The following is a 25866-nucleotide window of genomic DNA, read 5'->3' as shown; positions in this document are numbered from 1 at the left end:
TAAGCGAAGAACTTATGAAATATTGTTTACGGTTTTTTTTTATTTCCAATGTAACTAATCATGATACAGTTTCAAGACTTCATTAACTGTTTTGTGATATGATGCCTAATTATATTACAGAATAGTTTAAACTTTGAAAAGTCTTTACTGCGCAGTATATGGTGGAGTTACGGTATCAAAAGAAAAATGAAAGCAAATATTCAGAAACAGTATTTGAATATATTGTACAGTATTCGTTTGCACAAAATTTATGTCATCAGCAAGAAAAAAAATGTCGCCATTAACAAACCAAATGCAAAAAAACTATTGCTCCATACATATATATATATTCACACATATATGCAAACATGAGCCTTTTTCTGATTCCTCAGTAAAAAGGGTTGTATCCGAAAGATAACCGCATAGTCGACCTAGGATTAGGGAATTGACGCTGCTGAATTCTCACTCACTCAGAACTCACTTCTTGTATCATCAATAGAGATTCGTTACAGTACCCGATTTTTTGGCCCGTGTTAGGTAAACGTCATACGAATTTCTGGGAAATTAGAAGCTCTAATCTCCACACTTCTTTTTTTTATAAAATAACTATTGCCAAACACATTATTTTCGATATTGTAATAGATTGTAAGGAAACTTCAAGAATTATTGGTGCAAGAATCTCGTAAATCCATCAAGAAATGACTGAACAATAATCGCACAAAATTGATCGTTTCTTTGTGACGCAAGCAATGTTCAGTTTTTCAATATGTACATACCCCCAATATGTTCCTGGAACACGTAATCCCACGTCAAACGAAGGCTTCTTCGCAGGGCAACGCGGAGTTTCAACACTTTAATAGAATCAAAAGAAATTATAAAGTTGTTCTTTCTTTGATTAGCTCACAAATGGTGCTTACAAATAAAACATTTTCCGTGTGCTGTCGTAAAACAGCTGATTGTCTTAGCGATCGTGTGACATGAATTCAGACTACGGAATCGTCTCAACATTCAAGTTAACTGACACTTTTCAATTGTTCATAGTGAGTTGCAAATGTCTTATCCAATACAGTATCAATAAGCATCCTCAACTCATAATTGGGTGTGAAGAAGCAGTCACTACTGTTCACGTTCTGGAAAATTCTTGGGCCATTCCAGACAGATATATTTGTAATAGAAATTCAGTACATTAGTTTTTTGTAATGTTTGTAGTTTAAATTTTCGATTTCAGTGTACCACATGAAATACAGTTTGTACATGAATAAATAGAATTGAAAAAAGTTTCTCAATAACGTTAGCATTTTAAATTTATCTATTCAGGACAAGTTCGGTGATTAGAAGTGGTTAAACTTATAAATCTCTCAAGCGGCGACCTGATTGGAGATGGAAGATTTAATAGAACAGTTGCAATTGCCTTGAGGTCGTCGGTATTGGAAAAATAAGTTGGTCGGACAGGAATCTAAATGTTTATGCAACAAAGTATCCATATCAGCTGTTATATTCATTTCGTAAACGAGCAATTACTGCGCTCGACTTATCGGCGACAAATTGTTGGTCCACTTATAGTGATTTACGCAATTACGACCGTTAACAGTAATCGTAAAAACCAATTTACTCACCTAGATTGAGTCAAGTACGCATAGAAACAGCGTTCGAGTTTTCTTGCTTTGCAAACCTCTGAACCACTAGCATTGGTCTTTCTTCACGCTCAGTGGACAGCAATGACAAATGTTGATCACCACTGATACATAGAACCCGAACAACCAAGATAACAAATAGTTTCTTATGTTTCCTGCTTTCTACACTCCGAGATCAGTAATGTTGGAGACACTCAGTTATGTTGCGCACACACATAATCTCATTACCATCACAATTATACACATGGAGATCAATGAAAGACAGCTCACGCACGTTATGCTCCAACTCCTACTCAAACTAAGATGGCGCGAGTCTGCACGCGATGATCGAAAAAACCGCACACTGAATCATACGCCAGATGTATTGCACGCCGGTTAACTCGGGTGATCACTTCTGCATTAATAAAAACGTAATATCCCACAACATAAATGAATTATTCATCGACCACTAAATAATCACTTCACAAACAGCTTCCTCTTGTTTCGCATATGTTTCTCTGCTGCACTATGCTGCTATCTGTCAACAAGACGTAATCAGCAAACAATCAGCACACTTCTTATCATAAAAAAATACACACCCCTCACAATGGCTTCCCAATTCCCTCGGGGAGAGAGAGAGAGAGAAAGGATCCAGCGATCGCACTACGCCATACAGAGCCAGCAATCAGTAATACGTTTGAGCATACGACACATACGAGCGATCCGCACGAAAATTATCATAAAAAGCCGTCTTATCCCTTTCGATAACTTCAATCAACTAAAAGACCGGAGTGGCGCAATCTCGATCCAAAGTCGCTGCCTCTTTTTTTCCGTCGACAATCTCTCGTTCCATGCCTCCTTCTTGCTGCATACAGCGACAAAAAAAAGCACCTCACAGAAGCGACTGGCTGTTGTTGACTCATTCTGACGCCCCGAAACTTGCTACACAACACCCATAGCATATATACGGCATTGCCAACAAACAGCATGCCTTCGAAATACCCCACACAAGCAAGAGGCAAGTCCCGAGTCAAAATAAACCGGCTCAAGTCGAGCTGAAGAACATCACCCGCCACTACACCACGAGTCCATGACGATGGCAAAAGGCAGGCAGTTTGGAAAGAAAGAAACACTACTGTCCTGTCGACAGCAAACAGCCCTTAATGCAGCGTGAGCGAATGAGCGAACGAGAAGGCACCAATCTTGACTTGAAATGAACAGCAAAACTGGTTGGAAGAGAAGCTCTGTGTATCGCGAATGACAATGGATAAGGTAGCTCGTGGAAGAAGAGCTACTTCTGGCCCATTCGATCCTTGTTTCTTAGATATTTTGACGATTTCGACGCGACCTTCTCCGATTTTTCTAACATTGTACATTAAGTGGTAATTACCCAAAATCACAATTTTGATTACCATATGATCAATTTCATATATGTACCACTGATTTTTTTTTATGATGGCGTATCTACAATCATTGAAAACAAAAAATTCTTCTCAAGAATTGAATTCCATATTTAAAATTTGTATAAATTAAAACATTATTTTCGTTAAGGTACACCGGGGCAAGTAGAAACACGGGGTAAGTTGAAACGGAAGCCATAACTAGTACTAGGAATGATGGATTGATATATTTTCTCAGTGAACAGTTATAACCAGAATATTGGAATATCTTAACGCAATCCGTACCTTTGTTTACTTTTCGTCGTTCGTAAAACCGAAACAAACATTTTTGCGCGCTGACTCAATCGGTCCGAAAGCACATATTTTTATTAAAAATACTAGCTGACCCGGCAAACTTCGTCCCGCCCAAAACTTGTTTTTTTGTTATCAATACCTTCAAACATTCACCTTTTCTTACTATGAGCAAGTTCATGGGTCCAATCGCAGAACTGTTCATTGATTGATCTTCTATTCGATCCCGTTGAATTCACCTTTTACTATAAAACTTATAGTATTTCTAACAAAACTCATCATTATAATATCAGATTATTTTCAGACATAATTCTCGTTCAAGATTTTTTCAACCACTTGCAAATAACATGTATCTCCGTTCCATGGAATAAATGTTTTATACAGAAAATATGATAGAATAAAGATAGTCCTAAATCGGACAGTTCCTCCCTCGAGTTCTGTTCTTATCAACACATCCGGCGATCCTTTTTTTGGTATAGATAGAAGAAGATATGGAGTGCGTTTCATCTCATTAAAATCCATTTCCAGTTTCGAACAAAGATCAATTTCGCCAGCGCAAACATCAAATGGACTAACAGCACTTGTCACTATATAATTGTATAACATATGGGAATTTAATTTTCCGAATTTTCCCTTTTTCCTTCAGATATTTTCCGAAAATTTTCAATTGTCATGTTTGGTTGGAATATTTTTGGTTGAAATATGTGTAATATTTTTATGGGACCCCCTCTCCATTCCTGAGGAGGGAGGGGTGTCATACCAGTATAGAAACATTTCTCATACCCAAAAAACTCGAGTTATGCAGAAGTGTTTCGTTTGTCTGGCAGCCCCCCTTAGAGAAGGGGAGAGGAGTGTATTCACCATAGAAGCGTTTCGTGCCCCGTAAAACCTTCACATGCCAAATTTGGCTCCATTTGCATGATTAGTTTTCGAGTTATGCAGAAATATGTGTTTCATTTGTATGACAGCCCACCCTTAGAGAGGGGAGTGGAGACTCTAACCACCATAGATACATTTATTGCACCCTAAAATCTCCACATGCCAAATTTGGTTTCATTTACTTGATTAATTCTCGAGTAATGCAGAAATTTGTGTTTCATTTGTCTGGTAGTGCCCCCTTAGAGAGGGGGGTGAAGAGTCTAACCACCATAGAAATATTAGGCTGTCAAAAAAGTCCTGCGGTATTTTTTTTGAATTTTCATTTGTTCATAAAATTAGTTACAATCATCTGTTTTAAGTCAAATATGCGCCGTTTTGCTCGATGACTTGTTCCCAACGAGATGCCAACTTCATAATATCCCTGTTATAGAAGCTCGCTTCCTTATTGGCAAAAAACTCGGATAGCCAATTTTCACAGGCCTCTTTTGTGGCTAACTTCTGACTACCTAGCTCGTTCGCCATGGACAAAAACAGGTGGTAATCACTTGGTGCAAGGTCCGGACTATACGGCGGATGCAAAAGAACCTCCCATCCGAGCTCCCGGAGCTTCTGGCGCATCACCAAAGAAGTGTGTGGCCTGGCGTTGTCCTGATGGAAGACAATGCGGCCTCTGTTTATTAAAGATGGCCTCTTCTTCATGAGTGCTACCTTCAAGCGGTCCAGTTGTTGGCAGTACTGGTCCGAATTGAGCGTTTGGCCATAGGGAAGCAGCTCATAATAGATTATTCCTTGACAATCCCATCAAACACACAACAGAACCTTCCTGGCCGTTAATGAGGGCTTGGCCACCGTCTGAGCCGCTTCAGCGGGCTTCGACCACGACCGTTTGCGCTTCACGTTGTCGTAAGTGACCCACTTTTCATCGCCAGTCACCATCCGCTTCAGAAACGGGTCGATTTTGTTGCGATTCAGCAGCGATTCACATGCGTCGATACGGTCAAAGATGGTTTTTTTTGCGTCAACGTGTGTGGCACCCATACATCAAGCTTCTTTGTGAATCCAAGCTTCTTCAAATGGTTAATAACGGTTTGATGACTTATCCCCAGCTCTTGGCCGATGCTACGGTTCCTACTATGCCGGTCTTTCTCGGCTAATTCAGCGATTTTGTCGCAATTTTCGACGACAGGCCTTCCGGAGCGTGGCGCATCTTCGACGACCTCTACACCAGAACGAAAACGTTGAAACCATCGTTGTGCGGTGGAAATGGAAACTGTATCGGGTCCATAAACTGCACAAATTTTATTGGCAGCTTGATATGCATTTTTGCCTTTGCATGCATAGTAGTACTGTAAAATATGTCGGATTTTCTCTTTATTTTGCTCCATATTTGCGACACTATAACTCACGAACGACTTAACCAAACAAAAACTGTCAAGGACTATATTATAGCGCGCAAAAATACCTTTCCAACAAGCTATAGTATGACAATGAATACAATGAATACAACTAGAACAACGCGCTTACAACGACACCTCGCGGAAATACCGCAGGACTTTTTTGACAGCCTAATAGCGAATTTGTTTTTAAAACTGAGTCAGTGCCAAACTGATTCTGTAATAAAAAAACGTTTTCAGTTTCACGAATGCGGTGGTTTGTTGGTGTGCGTTATATAGTCTGATTTGTTTATATTTACGACGGCAAATGTACAGTATCGACGTCTGGTGGTGATATTAGTGCTTGGGAGGTAAATTGTTCTCCATCAGATCAGAAGGGCCAAGTGCAGTGTAAACATATAAAAGTTTGAATGAAAGTTTTTACTTAATATTGTTTGATTACCTAACACATGTAGTTCTGACACTCACTTAACCATTTGTCGATGCATTTCCTGTTTGTTCCACAAATAATTACTATTATAATATAAAACCATCATTAGACACAGTTTTCGTTCAATATTCTGCGATATCGGAAAAAAAACTTTTATTTAATCACATAAAATAAATATTCGATACGTTAAAGTAAATTTTCATTCATAATTTTGATTTTGAAATTTATTCCACCTGAATATCCATCATTATTTTCACCTCCCAATGAAAGCACACGTAGCTTAATGCCGTCTACTCTACTCTTCAAAATCAGAATCCGAATTGGATTACGATTCCAATAATACAAAAGCAAAAGCAGCAGGTTTTCCATTTTCATAGTCTTTATTTTTAGATTTTCCAAAACAATATTCGGAACTTGACAGTTCAGTATAGTTGTATTGGTGAACCCGAGTACCAACCCGTGAAACATCTCAGTGCGAAACTAACAGCTTTCGGGGCGAACTAGTGCGACACTGAGTGCGAAACTGAGTGAATAAAAAAACGTTTTGACAGCAGTTAGTGCGACACTGGGGTTGAAACTGAACAAAAACGAATTCGCTATAATATTTATTGCAGCCTCAAACCTCAATATGCCTGATTCGGTTTAATTTGCTAGAATAATTCTCGAGTAATGCAGAAATTTGTGTTTAATTTGTATGGCAAATATGTTTTCTCTATATTAAAATAACATGTTTTTACTGATGAGAAAAATTGATAATTGTGTTCGGTATCTTATATTACATCGGTGAGTTTTTTCTTCTTTATTTCATCCATACATAACACAGGAGGCATCTCATCTAGAGTCACAGAGGGCGGTTTTCATCATATTTCATTCCATTTCGGCATCTTCTATCTCATACGTGGGTGGTGATGATTGTTTACCATACTTCTGTCATAATCACTCGGTAAACACTGGTGGAGCGAACAAACAATATCCAACAACCAAACAAAATTGCCCTTTTCAGGGCCACCAAATCTTTATCAAAGACTTTAACGATGTAACTCCTCAAACATATCCAAAATCAACAGATAGCCTAACGGAATCCTACGTCAACTATGCGGTCGTGTCTCGGACACAACTCTCCTGTGACTTTTTTTTGACGTAGGATTACGTCTTTCGGGAACATATTGGGGTACAAATTGAAAAATGAAAATCGATCGCATCGTGAAAAATGTCCAATTTCAAACGCTTGTTACTCATTCATTTCATGATGGATTGATGAGATGTTTGCATCAAACGATTACGACACTCCATAACAATTTTTCACATTGAATAAAATAGTATATATCATATAACTAACTATCGAACAATTGAAAAAATTCAACCCCTATCCAAACAGTGATACCCAGTCCTGATTGGTCGACAGTGATACCCAGCCGATTCGTTCTCTCACCGGCAAACTGCATGGCAATCGAGTAGGAGGCGCCTACATCACACATACCAAATGATATAAAAGCAAGGAGCATTCGTGGATCTCATTCATTCTTACAACGGACGAGGAACGGACAACAACAAGTGGAGAGCAGTAGCAGTGAAAGCGGCTAATATATAGACGAGCATAGAAGTTGAGCGGTCAAAATGCGAGCTGTGTCTCGCATCGAGCTTCTATGGCAGCATAAGCAGCGGCAAACAGTAGCAACGGTTGTTGAAACCGGTTTACTACTAGTGGCAGCAGCAAGCATCACGAGCGGATCGTTTCAGGCACGCTCTCTCCGTCAGAAGTGCGAGAACGTTTCTTGGCATCGTGAAAGTGCAGCATCGAATCTGAGCGGCCAACAATTGAGCTGTGTCTCACATAAGTGGCAGTAGCAGCAGCAGCGGCGGTAAACATCGATGCTGAACCTCAACAATCGAGCTGTGTCTCGCATCGATCCACTACTGTTGGCAACAACAAATATCATGAGTAGAGAGTTTCAGGCATTCTCTCTTTCTCTACTGCTGCTGCTGCTGCTACTCAGTCAGATTTCTCATTCTTGTTGGACGCTCAGATCGATAAACATATGTGTTTCTAATGTGCATTGCTGGTACTCCTGTTCACATCAACCAATACAATTGGATGCGGTTATGGAGTTAAAGGATACAAAGGACCCGGTTAAGGAATAGTGTATCGCACGGTTCCACATGGCAACATCCAGTGTATCAAACCCGCTATCCGTTGTTTAGCTCACCGTGATGGTGTCAACGAAACCCTTGCAAACCGACGCACAGAAGCCGAAGATGCCAAAGCCAAGGAAAGCAGCAGCGACTCCGAAAAAACTACCGCTGCCAAAAAGTTAACAACTACTACATCCGACTGAAACCTCATTACATTAGCACGCAACCCATTTAACCATTCCAGTTCTTCTCAGGACTTTCGATATTGCTTTGAAACGAAAGAGTTTCATTTATTGTTTTCCACTTATCATAAAAATGATATAAAACTACGATCAAAAATACTGTTTACTTTTCATCATTCTTTGTGTGGACACCGACTAGACAACATCGTTGCTGGACGGGCTGGACGGCGAGGGATCGAGTGCCTTTCTCAAGGCAAGAGGGCGGAGGTGGTAGCGCTGGAGTAGAATAGAGTAGAGTTTTCAAAGGGCCTTTCTCAAGGCTAGAGACGAATGAACTGCAAAAGTTTAAAGTCTCTATAATACAATACCTTCCTTCCTTCCTGTTTACTTTTACATTTTCTTTGATCATGTGCAACTAACAGGAAACTTATCACGTCAGAAATATACTTTCCATCAACCAACCTGACTGGATGCGGTAAGGGAGGCGAATGACATATGTATGCATATATATATAGCGAAACGGCTCCGGTCATACACAGCACGTTTCAGACAAATGCCTCAAGGAATTTTCTAAAATAATATTTTGCCGATGCCTTTGCGCGAACTACACAGGCGAGTAGCACCATAATAGCAAATCAAATGTCGAAGTTCGTGATATGGGTGCGTTCATCGCTATTCGGTTCGGCGTCGGTTTAACCCTTTCATTACGGCAGTGTGCTCCGCCGAAGTGCTACCCCTGTACGAAGCACTGCGCCGAAAAGTATGCACATCGCGCTGGTGTGATCGAAGAGCAGTATGAATTTCATGTCGTCTAAAGACGACGCTCGTACACACAGCTCGTCGCGTGGATGTCGTCTATAGACGACGCTCGTAACGGATGGGTTAACCATCAATAACTACGCTTGGCAACATTGACATCTGGCAATTTTCATATAAGATTTTTTCCCCGCATGTTAAAAGTGGTTTTTCATGTACATAAAAGCGCAGCGTAGTATGTCAACTGCTTCCCGGTTAGAAAATAAATGATCGTTAGAAAATAAATGAGCGACCCGTCCAATTTCAAACGCTTATTGCTCATTCATTTCATGATGGATTGATGAAATGTTTGCATCATACGTTGTCGGCACTCCATAATAATTTTTCACATTGAATAAAATAATATATATCATGTAACTAACAATCGAACAATTAAAAAATCTCAACCACTATCCAAACAGAAGATACCTAGGCCTGATTGATCGAAATTGACGTCATTTCTTTTTCGCGCCCGATTCATTCGTTCGCCGGCAAGCTGTATGACAATCGAGGAGGAGGCGCCTACTTCACACATACCAAATGATATGAAAGGATGGAGCGTTCGTGGATTTTATTCATTTTTACAACGGACATGGAACGGACAACAGTGGAGAGCAGCAGCAGTGGACGCGGCTAATATATAGACGAGCATCGAAGCTGTGTGGTCAATAGGCTAGCTGTGCCTCACATCAAGCTTCTATGGCAGTATAAGCAGCGACAAACTACTACTACTCTACTAGTGGCAGCAGCAAGCATCGCGAGCGGAGCATTTCGGGCACGCTCTCTCCATCAGAAGTGCGAGCACACGCTTCTTGGAATCGTGAAAGTGCAGCAGTGAACTTCAAGATGAGCATCGAATCTGAGCGGCCAACAATTGAGCTGTGTCTCATATCGAACTTAAGTGGCAGTAGCAGCAGCAGCGGCGGTAAACATCGAGGCCTAACATCAACAATCGAGCTGTGTCCCGCATCGGTCCAGTACTGATGGCAACAGCAAACATCATGAGCAGAAAGTTTCAGGCATGTTCTCTCTTTTTGCTGATGCTGCTGCTCAGTCAGATTTCTCATTTTGTTCGACGCTCAGATCGGTAAACATATATGTTTTTAGTGTTTTAAGTGTGGTCACATCAGATCAACATCAACCAACATGACTTCATGCGGCAAGGAAGGCAAAGGAGGATCGAAGCGTATCGCAAGGTTCTACATGACAATATCCAGTGTATCAAATTCGCTATTCGCCGTTTAGCTCGACGTGATGGTGTCAACGAAAACCACCAAAATAAAAACAGAAATAAGCAGCAGCGGCTCCGAAAAAGCTACCGCTGCCAAAAAACAACAGAAGTGAATTGTTGTTTTTGTTGCTCCATAAAGTTTTACGCGAGTAAATATGTCGGAATATATGTTCACGCAATATGAGCGCCAATCTCGTAAACGTGCATCGGAGCTGAAACAACTTTCTATCACTGATACCGAAAGCTCGATTGTAACACTGGTGAAATGAACAAAAAATACCCAACAACCAAATCAAACGGCCCTTTTCAGGGCCATCAGATCATTATCAAAGAGTTTAACAATATATTTTTTCAAACATCCAAAATCAGCATGCGACAGATAGCCTAACGTAATCCTACGTCAACTATGCGGTCGTGTCTTGGACACAACCTTCTGTGACTTTTATTTCGTTCCTTAGTATGTTGTACGTTATTTATGAATACACAGGCATGAGGCAGGCCAAATTTGTTATTTTTCAACTAGGGGTCGTTCAAATATTACGTAATGCAAATTTTGTATTGTTTTTTACCCTTTCTTCCCTACATAACTCGTAACAAATGGTCATTTACTTTAAACTGTTCAATTTATTCAGATTTATTTTTTAACCAGATTCCACAAGATATCTCCTTCTCCCAACCTGAGTGCGTTACGCAGTATCTGGATATTTGAATGATCCCATAGAGTTCAGTAGTGACCGTTTTGAGTGGCTCTACTCTGACATGAAAGCAGCTGAAATAGTATTCTTGATTTCATTGTTTTGAATGTTAATCCGTAGTATGTAGAGTCCATTTTGCGTGTAACAGACTACTCTCTCACGTCTCACGTGTACCAAAAACCACCTTTTCCAATTTATATATAATTTGTGTATTTGTGTTTTTAAGATGTTCTTTTTTCTAAATAATTCATTGATGTTCCAACAACTTTGCTGTTCATCATATGAAGATAGGGCATCTAGATTTTAAGTTATATCTTTTGAAAAAAATATCAATTCAATTCAATTGTCCCTTCTAAATTAGTCATCCGATAATGAAAATCGTTTTTAGGTAGCTTCCACCATATATACAAAGTTTAAAAACAATCGGAGCGGATCGAGGCAGCGGTTGACTGATTTGGCGTGGAATTGTTCTAAGTGCACGTGGATCCAATAATCACATTCCGTTCCGCAAAGATTTATTTGGTTTCTGTATTAGTTTTCTATAATTTTTATACTCTTTTAGAATTTTTTGATGCAGAACTACTCAATAAGGGGGCCCATTTCAATGTTTCGGGAGAAAAAAGTGAATAATTTATACGTTGATATCTCCTAAAAAATAGAAGGATTTTGATTTCAAATACACAAACTTAGATAAAATATCCCCACCTATATATTTGTCCGAAACATATACAGTGGAAATATTAAAACAAGTGAACAATTTAACAAAAAAAAAGAGGTCGATGTTATTCTCACATGCTTTACAATGCAACAAGCAGCATTCTCCATTCCATTCAACTCAAGAGTTAGCTTACATGGTATGGTTTCTTTCTCGATGTCATGTTGCATCGGAAGAACGAGGACTCTATATAAGAGAAGGGGAGAATATGCAAAATTTGGGGAGAATCGAGTGTCTTTCTCAAAACAAGATGGAGGCAGTTCAGCTTAAAGTTGTCGCCAAGGGCCTTTCTCGAGGCTAGAGGCGAATGAATTGTTATTCGCTTTATACTTTGATTTTTGGCTTATAATTTGACATACTGAACACAATAACTCAAATCACCTCTCCCCTATGATTAAGTTTTTGTTATTGATAGTTCGCTGAGTGATAGAAGCGATTCTCTAACATATGGTCGGGGTTCTGCAAAAACGAACCAAGCGCCATTTTTTTCAAAATTGAGCTACTTACACCACTGGATGCAAACTCGATAAAATGCTTATTATGATGCTGAGATACCAATTCATGCAAACATCGATGGGGTGATCACAGTCAGTGACGTTTGGTGTGATCTTGCCGTGAATTAAAATACCAGAATGAATTTTACCACCAAATTGAGGGTTCACATTTCTGTGTTATTTGAAATTTAGGCGCGATGCACTACTTCAAGTAGATCCTGCACAAAACCATTTGCAAAGCGAAGACTTACCTCTTGATTACGTTGTGACCAGACTTAATGCACTGAAAAGGATATTCAAAGGGCTTTATGAAAATCCAATGATCACAGATTCGCTACTAAAAGAAGTATCCGTCTTAGGATAAGCAACTAAAGCAAAATACTTTCAAGAACTGGGCTAACAGTGGAGGATGAAAATAGGAAGGGAACGTTAGAGTGAATTGATCGTTTTCATCGGGAATTACAAAAACCGTCCATATCTTCCAAAAAAGTGGACAAAATTTTTGAAACAATTCAAGCTCAGCACATGTTTCGGAAAACAAGCCTTTGCTATAGCTACCCAGATCCTGTAGAAGGCCACTGATATTATCCTGGACGATACCAATTCCTGGACTGCAAGAATCTTGCAAGAAGAATCGTTGATAAATCTTACATTGAGTTTAAAGCTGTTCATAACCATTTGCATTTATGTGACATCTTGTTAAATGAGCTGTTCATAGTTGAAATTGAATGAAAGAACTCTATTGACTTTAATTATGTGAACAGAGAATGTGTTGATGTTAAGTCGATACGCTTAAAGATACTGTAATGTCTTGTTCGTTCAATCTAAAATTTCAATAAACAAAGTTCTTAATTCTGTAAATTTGATTTTCCATTGAAAACCAAGAATAAAAACTTGATAACACTGATTAATTGCAAGTGTGACCCCCAAGAAGTCCGTCCGAGTGTCACCCGGTCACGCTACGTCACTGCCTTCTCGCCAAATTAATTTTGACGTAAAATGAAAATCTGAACACTGAACATGCAGGAAATAATGAAAGATTTCGCAGCAGTTCTGAGTCACTGGTCTTGAGCGTTGTTTTTTTCTCTGCTGGGGTCACTGGTATAAAATTTAATTAAGCGAAATATAAATAACCTAGTGAATATTTGTAATAATTTGTAGTTACGTCGCTTTTTTAACATCTGTCAACAGGTATGTTTTTAAGTTATTATAGCCCAAACAAATAAAATGAAGTGTGCAACTACGAGTTTGTATGGAGTCGAAAACAAGTTCGTTATTAAAGTGTTTTGGTGGCGATACTCTAAAGAAAACGGCCGTTTACGAGCCAAACATGTCAAACATTGACTAATTAATAATCATCAATAAACAATCAAATCTTATACCAAATAACTTGAACATTGTGAATCGACTGGTGTATGATATTGTGGACAGAGATTTGATAGGTTCGGGAGTTCGACGCACCATCTCCATTTTAGACGAAAGAAAATAGCCACGTTTTAGACGAAAAAGGAGATGATAGTCACGATTTTCTCGTGACCATCTCGTAGCGTGACCGAGTGACACTCTCGCTTGAGCTTCCTAGAGTTGGGCTCCATTTGATTTGGAAACAGATAACAATAGATGGAATAATGAGACAATGTTAGTATGAAGAGGCGAACGGACAGAATTAGAAGTACACTGATAATGGGATCCCAGTGAAAAATATTATTTCTTTTAAGGGATCCAATATTAATTAAAACAATATTTAAAACATGAGTAACGAAAAACACAATATATATGTACTGGTAAACGTATTAACAAAATAGAATAGACAAAAAAAAAGTTTACTGTATTGTTGTGGTTGATTGCTTTTCATATTATGAATTCATGTATTTTTGACTTAAAATATAGTTTCAGTTTATTTTTGAAGTGATCACGACGTATTATCATTCGTTTTTCTGGTGGTAGAGCGTTAAAGCGAGATGGTCCATAATAAAGAATGCGCTTTTGACCAATGCACGATGTTGTCTGACTAAGCATTCAATTATGAGCTTGTCGTGTGTTATGTCCATGGTTCATTGTAGGTATTATAATGTTATGGTGACTATTATTATCATGTATTACATTGTGAACGAGTTTACTAATCTCAAAATCGCGCAGCCCGATGGGTGGCAGTATACAATGAGAGTCGTTTGAATACAACTCCAGGGTAGGATGCAGATTCGGTAGCTTGTATATTACCTTCAAACAATGATTTTGTAACCTTTTGTTGTCTCTTGAGCCTTGTTTTGCACGCATGCCCCCATACTAAAATGCCGTATTGTAGTTGTGAATGCATGCATGCGAAATAGAAGTTTATAGGGGCTTTTTGGGGTACAAAAGAGTTCACTCTCTTCAAGACACCGCAGAGCGAAGATAATTTGTTTTCTAAGCAATTTATTTCTTACGTCCAGGATAAGTTACAATCTAGAAAGACACCAAGGTATTTGAAGTTTGGGACCTTGTAGATAGATACATTTATAATTTTAGGGTCTGGATAAGTAATGATTTTTTTTTCTTGGTGAGTGAAATAGCATGTATTTAGTTTTTTTTTTTTAGATTAAGTGATAACAAGTTAACTCGGAAATAATCACTGAGGATAGCTAGTTCATTTTCCATTAGTGAGACTACTGATGTCGAGTCACAGCATGGATAAAAAAATGCTGTGTCATCCGCAAACAGTCTGGTTGATCCTTTCAAGGGCAGGTTGCCTATGTCATTGACGTACATTAGGAATAGTAGAGGCCCAATGTTACTACCTTGAGGTATGCCAATTGGACTTAGAGTACTTTTACCATCATCAAGATTTACATATTGTTGTCTACCGGAGAGATAACTACTGACAAGGTCGTTCGCATTCCATAAATTCGTGTTCCATAAATATCGAGCTTTTATGGCAATATTTGGTGATCTATTGTATCAAATGCCTTCTTGAGATCTAGAATTAGGCCACCAACAATCATTTTATGATCTATCCCATCAATTAGCTCATCTAAAAGCTCAGTGATGGCAGTTGAAGTGCTGCACCCACGTCTCAATCCGTACTGAAACTTGTAATCAAGTAATCGATTCACAAGCAGTTTCTCAAATATTTTGTTGAAAACCGATAGTGTTGAAATCGGTCGATAGTTACATGGATTTGTGGAGTCACCGGCTATGAGAATTGGTACAACTCTAGCAATTTTCAAGGAACGCGGATGGCTTCCGGTTGAAAGCATTATTTTGAACATTTGTGAGCAGATTCTAGAAAAAGCAACATGATTTTTCTTTATGAGACTTGTTTGAATGTAATCAGGCCTATAACCCTCTTTGCCATTCAACTGATTTATGATCATAATTACCTCATTCTGGTTTGACGGATACAAGAAAATTGAGTTCTGGACATATTATGAGTACATAGATATAATCTAAATAAAATCTTGGTGAGAGCTTCCCGTTCAGGTCGAATGATTTTTTGTTACATAAATTCTATCTCTGATTGAAATAAACTTCACAAATTTCCTTCTGAAACATGAAAAAGATTTCTTTTAAATTGCAAACTGCACAATTTAAAATATCAGATGGTGTTTCATTTTGCGAATTTTTTACCTAATTTCTGTACCATACACCGTGTTGCCTCTTTCCTAGCTGACAATCACAGCAAACTACACAAAATAGCAAATCAAACAGTTTAATAAATATCAAATCATGTTTCATGCCATCAGTTCTGAATGGGCCAACTGAACGTATCGCTTGACTGCTACGATAATTATAGATTCACGGACGAAGGCGGAGCTATTTTCATGCGCACAGAGCACACGCCCCTCGATCTCGTGCTGATATAATTTCCTCAGTTCGATTTTCTCCTCTTTCGTTACACCCCCTCCATTCCGAAAGCCCACAACATTACTTCGAGAGCACCACAAACGTTAGCAGTAGTGGATCGTTTTGCTTCTATGGGTGTTTTTTTTTTGCATATGTTAACAATCGCTTTATCTGCGTTCTTTAGAGCAAGCAATTGTTGTTTCTATTTCAATATGATATACTTACATTTTATGATTGCCTATCATGTGTTTTTGTGCTTGTTGGGTGCGTTTCCAGGGTTGATTAAACTGTGGGGGTTTTCGTTAACCATGTTTACTTTCGTAGCCGTATTTGGTTAATTAGTATTGTTGTTTTCGTTTGGAATACCGATGGGAGGCAATTTAAATTTTCTCGCTTGGAAAACTGATATTCATTTTTGCCAAGCTACTAGTGTCTTCTTACTAATGGGAGATATTTTAGGAGGATTGTCTCTCATTTTAAAATAAAACACAAATATTGCGAAAAACCTATGTTACTTCTATTTGGCCTGATAAATATTTGCCCACCATTCCAATTACGCACCACTTTCTCGAGTATTCCGACTGGTATTTCAACAATGACCCGTGTATTATTGTCTTCCAAGGCCTCGATTCTGGCTTGTCACCGTTCATCAATGAAGTCGCCTGCAGTTGTGAGGCCGACAAATAAATTATCAGAAGCTCAATTTCACGCTGACTTCCAAATCCAGGCACACCTATGATGCTTCGTTATATTATTTCCGAGATGAGTGTCGAGACGAGGGCAAGGCAGCATCAAAGAAAAATATAAACATAAATACCTTTACCATGAGTCGCCCACTTTTGGGATTTAGAACATTTTGTTACGCAACTAAAGAACCTAGTAAGAAGCGCAGAGAGTAAAAAAACTGATCTAATAATTGATCCCTCGCTATCCGCTTCTTCGTGTTTTATGTGTCTCCTGTCTCCGACTGTGTCTCCCTTTCTGGTGTCTGTTGAATCATACCCCACACTAAAGTGGCATTCCAGAGATGACGATTCTTGAAGAACGATTGTTTTCGTCCACTTATGTTTCGTAATGCACGTGACAACCCAACGCAGCGGCATCACTGAAAAGCGGTAATAAGTGGCGACAATGGTTGACCTGAAGGGATGAGCTTTGAGACACTTTTTTGATGCGCCGGACCTATGATGCTGAATTCTGGAGAATTTCTCAAAATTTCTTGGAATTCCAACTGGCGTCAGAAGGTGGCTCCGGAAGGTGATACGGAAGTTCTCCGAACGAGCACTGTATCTTTCATAATACGTGTTTGCTTATCGAACATTATTCTAATTATTCGATACGACTTTGTGGCATACATATGTATATTCAAAGAGTTTAGAGTGGGCATTAGAGTATATTAAGATTATTAGAACACTGTGATACGTTTGAATTGTTATTAGTAATGACAGTTCATGTGAGGTTATTGAACTGTATATTTTAATGCTATATATTATATATTATAGGCCTATAAACTCTTTGATCTAGAGCAGTGAACAATGCTGATGAAAAAAATTAGATTGACTTTCAGCAATCGAATGATTCTTGTTTTTCCAGACTAGACTTATAATTAAAACTTGATTGAAGATAGGGTTCGTCATTACTCTTCTTCCGTTTAGTGAGTGATAGAACTTTGCTCTTTTGTTTTGGTCATGGCTTTCACATTATCTGACCACTGATGTACACGACCTTACAGATGGATAGTTCCATGATTTCTTTATTGAAAACTTAGTTCTCATGCTGAAATATCTGTTTTTCGTGTGTGCACCTCAAACTTCATTGCGTTATCCGCGGTGACCTTGCGGATAATTTGGGTTCCACTGTATGCTCAATGATTTGCCTACCGACGAAAAGAATCCGCTCCATTACGATAAAATTGTTTCCTCCGAGCAAAAATGATGCGAATATTTTCATAGAAATGCCCAGATCCTCGGGCTGAATGATTTATTACTTTCCGCGAATACTTTTCCATCGTAGGCGAGCAAAAGAAACGTTGTTGATAAATAATCATTTACGTGGGCCCAAACGAAAGGCGTTTGGTACGTATCCGGGTACACTAGGTGTCCTCCAGCGAGCGTAATGTGCCTCGCATTAATACGCACACTTCAAGTTAATAAAGATTAGTTAAGAGCGAGCGAACCCTCATACCTAACCTCAGCAGAAGAACCGTAGTACTCGCTCCATGGCAAACGGACTAATCATAATTGTGCTGACTATTTTTCACATGAAATAAAAATTAGCTTTCTTGTGTCCACGGCGCGTGGTTTGTGCACATTCACAACCATACGATACGCAACTGGCTGACGGACGTCTATCTAAACGAGCAGATTATGTTTCGTGGCCATTGGGTTGGGCATGCTAAAGTAGCAGCAGTTTGGCCAACTAGCAGAGCATGTAGATGACGCTGGGGTCTTTGTTTCTGGCGTGGAGTACGTAGATTGATGGATAGAACAAAAATTGGCGTATGATAAAACTATGTAAATGTTGCAATCATTGATGTGATAAAAGATCAAAAGCACAAATACATTGAATAAAATAATACTAAATTTAGGAATAATAATTACTACGATTTCACAAATCTTTAGGACATCTACTAGGGGCCCCGACGACCCATATCAACCGCGTACTCATTATTGCCGCAGTCAATTCAAAGTTTTTTTTATTATAGATTCACCATGCTTCAATATTCGGACTTCATCAGCAACAACATTCGATATTTAAGTAAATTTTCAACGCGAGAATCGAATTAACAACTAAAGAAAAACTAGTTTCAGCATACTTGATGAAGACAAACAACGATAGTATATTTCATTTATTAAATTTACCGCATTCCACCTTGGCTCACAACAAACACGTTTTGCAAATCGTCGTGTATAAATCATGCAATTCCCCAAAATAAATTACACCACTTTAAAAATCCCTGCCGCAATCATCAGTTGTAAAATATTAGATCATACAGAAAAGAGACACTTTCTCCAGTAAGTGAACCCAAATCAGGAAACCGGACACTTTTTATGAAATTGTTTAAACATCATAACTATTTTTTACGGTGTACAAAATTTGATGATCTACATATCAATCGAACCGGATATTCTCTAAGATTATTTAATATGATATACATTACGATTCCCTAATGCAAATGCTGTGTTCTTTCTACAGACACAGCCACAGTGGAGAGATAAAACATTGTAACTTAAGCTCCGCTTATTTACGACTTATTTGGTATGAGAAAAACTATTCGCTACTTCTTTCACACAGCCTGTTTCCAGTCAGCGCGCAGTCAACAACTTTTGTTAATGGTACATTTTTTTGTTTATTACAACTGTATACCACTGCAGATCAGTTGCGTGGAAATCGCTCGCTAGAGATGCAAATGCAATGCTTCGTCTACTGACACTGGGGAAAAAGCAAATAATTCAACTTAGGCTCTGCCCGTTTGCACTAATTACAACGGCAAATATGTAGAATATGACATTTGCGACTTCTGTTACTCAATTTCGTTGAGTTGTAGCGAAAAACAAACAACTATTTCTTGCAGATGTGTGTATCGGTTACCCATATGTAAAATTGCTTGGTGCGTCAAGAATACTGAACGTGCTTTGCCGGGTGCGTGGATATAAAACAGTGACAATGATTAGAAGCTGGGTAAGTAAAGAAAAAAAAAATGCACTCACCTGTTTATGCCTGAGGATATTATTTAAAAAAAAATATCCAAAACAACTCTGAAGGGACACAAACACTGGATTCACGAAAAGTTAATGAGTACAGACGCACTGAGTAACGTTACATGTAGATGACCCATACACATATCAGTAGAAGAAAAGAGTTGAGTACATAATTTATCATGTTGCTTCTCAGTCATTTTTATATAATGTGGAGGCGATCTGTCGTAGTGGTAACATCCATACCTCTCACGCTAAGAGTCATGAGATCAATTCTCACTCCCGACATTCTTCCAAAATGGAAATAACAGTGATGAACCAGCCAAAAGTGTAGAATGTCACAATAATAGAGAAAAAAAATTGTCGTAAAGAAAGTTTGAGTCTGTGATTTTACAATCGTAGAATCAGCCAAGAGGGGAGTGCATGAAATCGGAGCTTTGAAAAAAAAGTTGATGCCATATGTCTTCAAATTCCATGTAACATCGAGATATAAAGGGTGTGTCACATCAAATTGCATCACGGAAAAAACGCTGTAGAAATTCGCCCAGTAGACCGATCCTTTTGAAAATTTTAGACAGTAAAATAAAAACTATTAAACAACTTTTGGCATTTTCTTTTTATTCATACTTCGAGCCCAAGCCCGTATGCTCGCACCTTCCTCTTTACCCCGTCCATAAGGTTCTGTACAACGTCAGGTTGTAGTTTTTTTTGAACAGAAATCCATTTTCTCTTGAAGTCCGCCTCCGATTTGACAACTTTTGGGTTCTTCCGAAGAGCCTGCTTCATAATTGCCCTATATTTCTCTATTGGGCGAAGCTCCGGCGCGTTGGGCGGGTTCATTTCCTTTAGCACGAAGGTGACCCCGTTGGCTTCGTACCACTCCAACACGTCCTTTGAATAGTGGCACGAAGCGAGATCCGGCCAGAAGATGGTCGGGCCCTCGTGCTGCTTCAATAGTGGTAGTAAGCGCTTCTGTAGGCACTCCTTAAGGTAAACCTGCCCGTTTACCGTGCCGGTCATCACGAAGGGGGCGCTCCGCTTTCCGCAAGAGCAGATCGCTTGCCACACCATGTACTTTTTGGCAAACTTGAATAGTTTCTGCTTGCGAATCTCCTCCGGAACGCTGAATTTGTCCTCTGCGGAGAAGAACAACAGGCCCGGCAGCTGACGAAAGTCCGCTTAGACGTAGGTTTCGTCGTCCATTACCAGGCAATGCGGCTTCGTCAGCATTTCGGTGTTCAGCTTCCGGGCTCGCGTCCTCCCCACCATGTTTTGCCTTTCGTCGCGGTTAGGAGCCTTCTGAACCTTGTATGTAAGCAGGCCCTCCCGCTGCTTGGTCTGCTGGACGAATGAACTTGACAAATTCAGCTTATTGGCGACATCCCGGACCGAACTTCTCGGATCACGTCTAAACTGCTTAACTACGCGCTTGTGATCTTTTTCACTGACGGAGCATCCATTTTTGCCGTTCTTCACCTTCCGGTCGATGGTTAGGTTTTCGAAGTATCGTTTTAGTACTCTGCTGACCGTGGATTGGACGATTCCCAGCATTTTACCGATGTCCCGATGTGACAACTCCGGATTCTCGAAATGAGTGCACAGGATTAATTCACGACGCTCTTTTTCGTTCGACGACATTTTTCCAAATTTACGAAAAATTGACAGTGAAGCATGGCCAACGTGATCTATACTACTCTTATCTGATTATAAGCGAAAGCTGAAGATATAATTCCTAAAAATTAAATTTCTACAGCGTTTTTTCCGTGATGCCATTTGATGTGACACACCCTTTACTGTCATCTCGATTTTTTTTTGTCATCTAAATTCCGAAATTCGATTTTTGGTAATATCCCTTGGGTGATTTTACGGTTTTCAAAAAACAGAAACTTTGACGGCTGTGCGACACTAGAAAATAAAGTTCGTTTGAGCTGAAATTTGCGTAGGGTATTTTTTGCGCGGGAATCAACATTTGGAAGGAAGTCCCTCTCGAAAATTCGAAGATCACTTTTTTCCCCTATATTCATTAGTACTCTGATGTGCATAATATGTAACAAAGCAAAAATTAAATATATACATTTATACATTTATATAACATTTTTCTCTAAAATATTCTTAAGTCATTCTCGCAGCAGGAATTGTCTTTCCAATGGCAATCCGTTTTCCTCAGTCCAGCTAATAACTTTTTCGATTTCACATAAGACTGTTTCATTTGAATCCCAATTTGTGGATACTTGCATTCGCACTCACGGCAGACGAAAACGAATTTTCATCATCGTATAAATATGTGTTTGGATGCAAACCAATGATGACTATGCTATCGTCGAAAAGAGCCTCAAGCTCCACATCCTCATCGTGAACGGTATCATCCTGGTCAATCAATTTTCTCAGAATCGAAAGCATGCATTCTTTTACAACCGACAACGGGATATCAGCATTTTTCATGACTTGACAATAGAATCAGCCGGTACTCGGCGACCCAAAACATAGCATCTTTAATGTTGATTCGCTATGTCATCGAACTCTTCTTGGCACCCAAGTGGCTCAAGCATAAGCTTTCGCTTGTACAGTGGTAGACATTCGTATAGCCGCACCCTATTTTTCCTCAATATTTTTAAAAATAAGTCAATTATTTGTACAGTTGTACAGTTGTACAGTTTTACTTTTATCGAATTCATTCTAAACAAAAAGTATAAATTCACTTTTTGTTTTCTAAGTAATTCAAATATGTGGAATCAGGGTGGACATTCGTTTAGCCGCATACTAAAATTTCAATTAAAGAAAATTTGTGCGACAAATTTCGAGTCCAATCGGTAGCTAATATTTAGTATGTCCACCTCCATTTCGGAAAACTCGATTTGGCATCGAGTCAGACAGCTTTTAAAGTGTTGCCAAATTGATTATATCCCAACACTCCTGAATTACTGCCTTGAGACTGGAATGTTGTCAAATGGTCATACATTTGCATAGACCATCTCGGCCAAGATTCTCCATAGGTTCTCTATGGGATTGCAATCGACTGCAAGCAGGTCATTCAAGAAGCGGAATGTCCTTCTCGGCAAAACATGCCTTCGATTGCTTGGAAACGTGGATCTATGCATAATCCTGCTAGAAAAACGACATTCTCGGTAGCGTTATTCTCAATATGGCCAATCAAAACGTCCTCCAGTAATTGAAGATACTTTGCGGAGTTCATTCGGGTGAAAATTAAACAAATGGGAAGCTTGCTGTGATAGGAAACGGCTCCCCAAACTGTCAAACTTCCGCCCCCAAAGTTTTGCTTCGATCGCACGACATGCCGTTGACTTAAATTGTACCAATAGCAACTGTAACAGTCCGGACCATCCAAATTGAACTTTTTTCGCCGGAAAATACAGCATTTCTCCATTCTAGTTTCCATTTCATGTATTGCCGGGCAAAAATGAGTTGGTTCTGCTTATGGGTGGCGGTCAGTCTCGGCTTCCCTTGAAGTTTCTTCCACATGATGTTTGGTGACTCATCCAAGATGCGCGCAATATGCCTCTTCGTTACTGGAACAACCGATTCTGCCTTAATGTATGAGCAGGAAATCGTTTCCTGGTTGCTTCGTGTCTTATTCGACCTTTAAGAAAGTAACTTTGGTGTTCCCATTTGTTGGTCGTTTTATCCCATACTTCTGGCACTATTTAGAGAAATTCCGTACCACTTTCTCAGATCGACCAATTTTTGTTACGATCGAGCGATTACAAAACTTTTGTTCACTGAATATCTACATTATTTTCCGCCCCTCTTCCGTCAATAGAATACCTTTCACCATTCCTTTAACACGTTGACTGCCAACTACGAGATAACTCGTAGATTGCGATCTTTTTAAGGACGCCAACTACGAGTTATCTCGTCCTATGTTTACTTACCATTTTTATGAAAAAAGCAACAAAAAATTTTTTTTTATGATACCTATGTACTAGAATTTGAGTTTTTAATAATATAATGTGATAAAATCAAATTGCCATTTTTGGCCAGATTTCTGAAAATTGCCTTGGCAGTCAACGTGTTAAATTCTACTTAAATCACTAATCTAAACTTCTTACGTTGCACATCTAACATTTATCTTGTAAATTGAACATTCTCAAGTATTTTTTCAAAAAACACAGATACAGGCTTGGTGATTATCTCGATTTTTATGCCCTGCGGCTAAACGTATGTCTTGGGAAAAAACGACGTTTGAATGTTTATATCCACCGATGCCGCCTTGTGTGTGTGTGTGATTGTGACGCGCGTCCTTTCAATAAAATTGATTTAACGTCGGTCCAGCGTCGGTCCCTAGGGGCCGACGTTGAGCTTTTTGGTAGGAAAATGCTGACTGACTGAGATTGACAGTTACAAAATAATAAGGAAATAAAAACATATATAATATTTGTTTTTGGATGTTTTACAAAAAGTGCCTACTTTCTAGTTGAATTCCTGACTACTTTCTATCTATACTATCAGTATCTTTGGGAGTTGGGACCGACACTGATATTGTGCAAATGCTCTTGATGTGGACTGAATTGAAAGCGAAGCAAGAAAAATTCGGGGCTCAACGTGTTAACAATGAATGTCAACAAAGAGAAAATTCGGTACATTTTACACTTTTTATTTTATAAATGCGAAAACGCAAGCCAGGCCGCTGAAATTGTGAATGGTGTTTATGGTACCGATACTGCAACAGTGAAATACGTGCAGCTTAATTTTTAAAAAGTTAAAGTAAAAGTAAAAGTAAAAGTTAAAAATTTTTTCAAATTAAAAAAAATTGTTTTAATTTTTTTTGAACTTTTTTTATAAATTTTTATTTAAGTGCAATACACTAAATTATTATCTCTACTGTCTACAAATGGACCATTTGAAGTTAGTGATTGACCAGAAACGTTCAGAATTGGCCAACAGAAGAGGTTTTGTGTTCCATCAGTTCCATCCACACAATTCCGAGAGCTTTGGCAATTGGGAATTTTTTGACTCAAGCGTAACTTTTGAAAAGGGCGTATCGATTTTAGTAAGAGAAATCTTTGATAATTTATATCTAAAAAACTATGAGTCGTACCGAAATAGTGTCTTATAAAGAGTTATAGAGTATTGATGGTTGAATATGAAAAAAATATACACTGAGAAAAAAAATTGTTTTTTTTTTTATTTACAAAATTAAAATTCAATTTGCAATATCCAAAATAAATATTTTTTAATTTTTTTTAAATTTTTTCATACAAAATAGAAGTCATGTTGAAAATTCAAAAAATGGGCCCAAGATGGTAAAACTATTTTTGACGAACTTTGTGGAACATCGAATTTTTAGGAATTTTCGAAACTTCGAGTTTTTTTTATGTTAGCAGTCATTTTTAATCACAAATTATGAATCCTGATGTTATTTAAAACAAAAAAGGTTATTATCAATCTCCTTCTAAATGCAACTATTCTCGAGATATTTGAAAAAATATTTCTAATTTATTGTTTTTTTATAGTAAATAATCCCTTTTAATATCGTGTTATACCGTTATACCGTCATGGTCATGAAATGTTATGAATTTGCTTATAATTTCCAACAACTTTTCGAAATACATCATTATGGTTCATTTTTTGACTCAAGTATAACTTTTGAAAAGGTAGTAGCGATTTTAGTAAGAGAAATCTTTGATAATTTATATCTCAAAAAATATGAGCCATACCGAAATAGTGTGTTAGAAAGAGTTATAGATTATTGTTGGCTTAATTTGAAAAAAATATACACTGAGAAGAAAAATTAGTACTCTTTTTTTTATTTACAAAATAAAATTTTAATTTGCGATATCAAAAAATGTATATTTTTTTATATTTTTTTCAATTTTTTCATATAAAATAAAAGTCATATAGAAAATTTAAAAAATGGGCCCGAGATGGTAAAACTATTTTTGACGAAATTTGTGAAACATCGAATTTTTAGGAATATTCGAAACTTCGAATTTTTGTATGTTAGCAATCATTTTTAGCCACAAATTATGAATCCTGATGTAATTGAAAACAAAAACGGTTATTATCAATCTCCTTCTAAATGTAGCCATTCTCGAGATATTAAAAAAAATATTTGTAATTTACTGTCTTTTTAATAGTAAATACGCCCTTTAAATAT

At 38.3% G+C, this 25866-nt stretch overlaps 1 protein-coding gene across 4 annotated transcripts in view; it reads right to left on the bottom strand.

Annotated features, from left to right (window-relative positions):
* The window catches only part of LOC129779414 (GATA-binding factor A-like), a 115507-nt gene extending 112896 nt beyond the window's left edge, over positions 1-2611 (bottom strand). The window contains exons 1-2 of one of the 4 annotated variants that reach the window (XM_055786877.1): positions 2192-2610; positions 1596-2130 (exon numbers count right to left, since the gene is read on the bottom strand). The gene's annotated coding sequence lies outside the window, so the exon portion shown is untranslated. Of the gene's footprint in view, positions 1-1595 lie in introns of all 4 variants that reach the window. The other 3 variants (XM_055786878.1, XM_055786876.1, XM_055786879.1) reach the window with 3 other exon arrangements.
* Between the last annotated feature and the right edge of the window lie 23255 nt (positions 2612-25866).

The sequence above is a fragment of the Toxorhynchites rutilus genome, chromosome 3 (genome assembly GCF_029784135.1).
Source record: "Toxorhynchites rutilus septentrionalis strain SRP chromosome 3, ASM2978413v1, whole genome shotgun sequence".
Classification (NCBI taxonomy): domain Eukaryota; kingdom Metazoa; phylum Arthropoda; class Insecta; order Diptera; family Culicidae; genus Toxorhynchites; species Toxorhynchites rutilus.
Note: the sequence above shows the minus strand (reverse complement) of the source record. Positions and strands in the feature narration are given on the sequence as shown.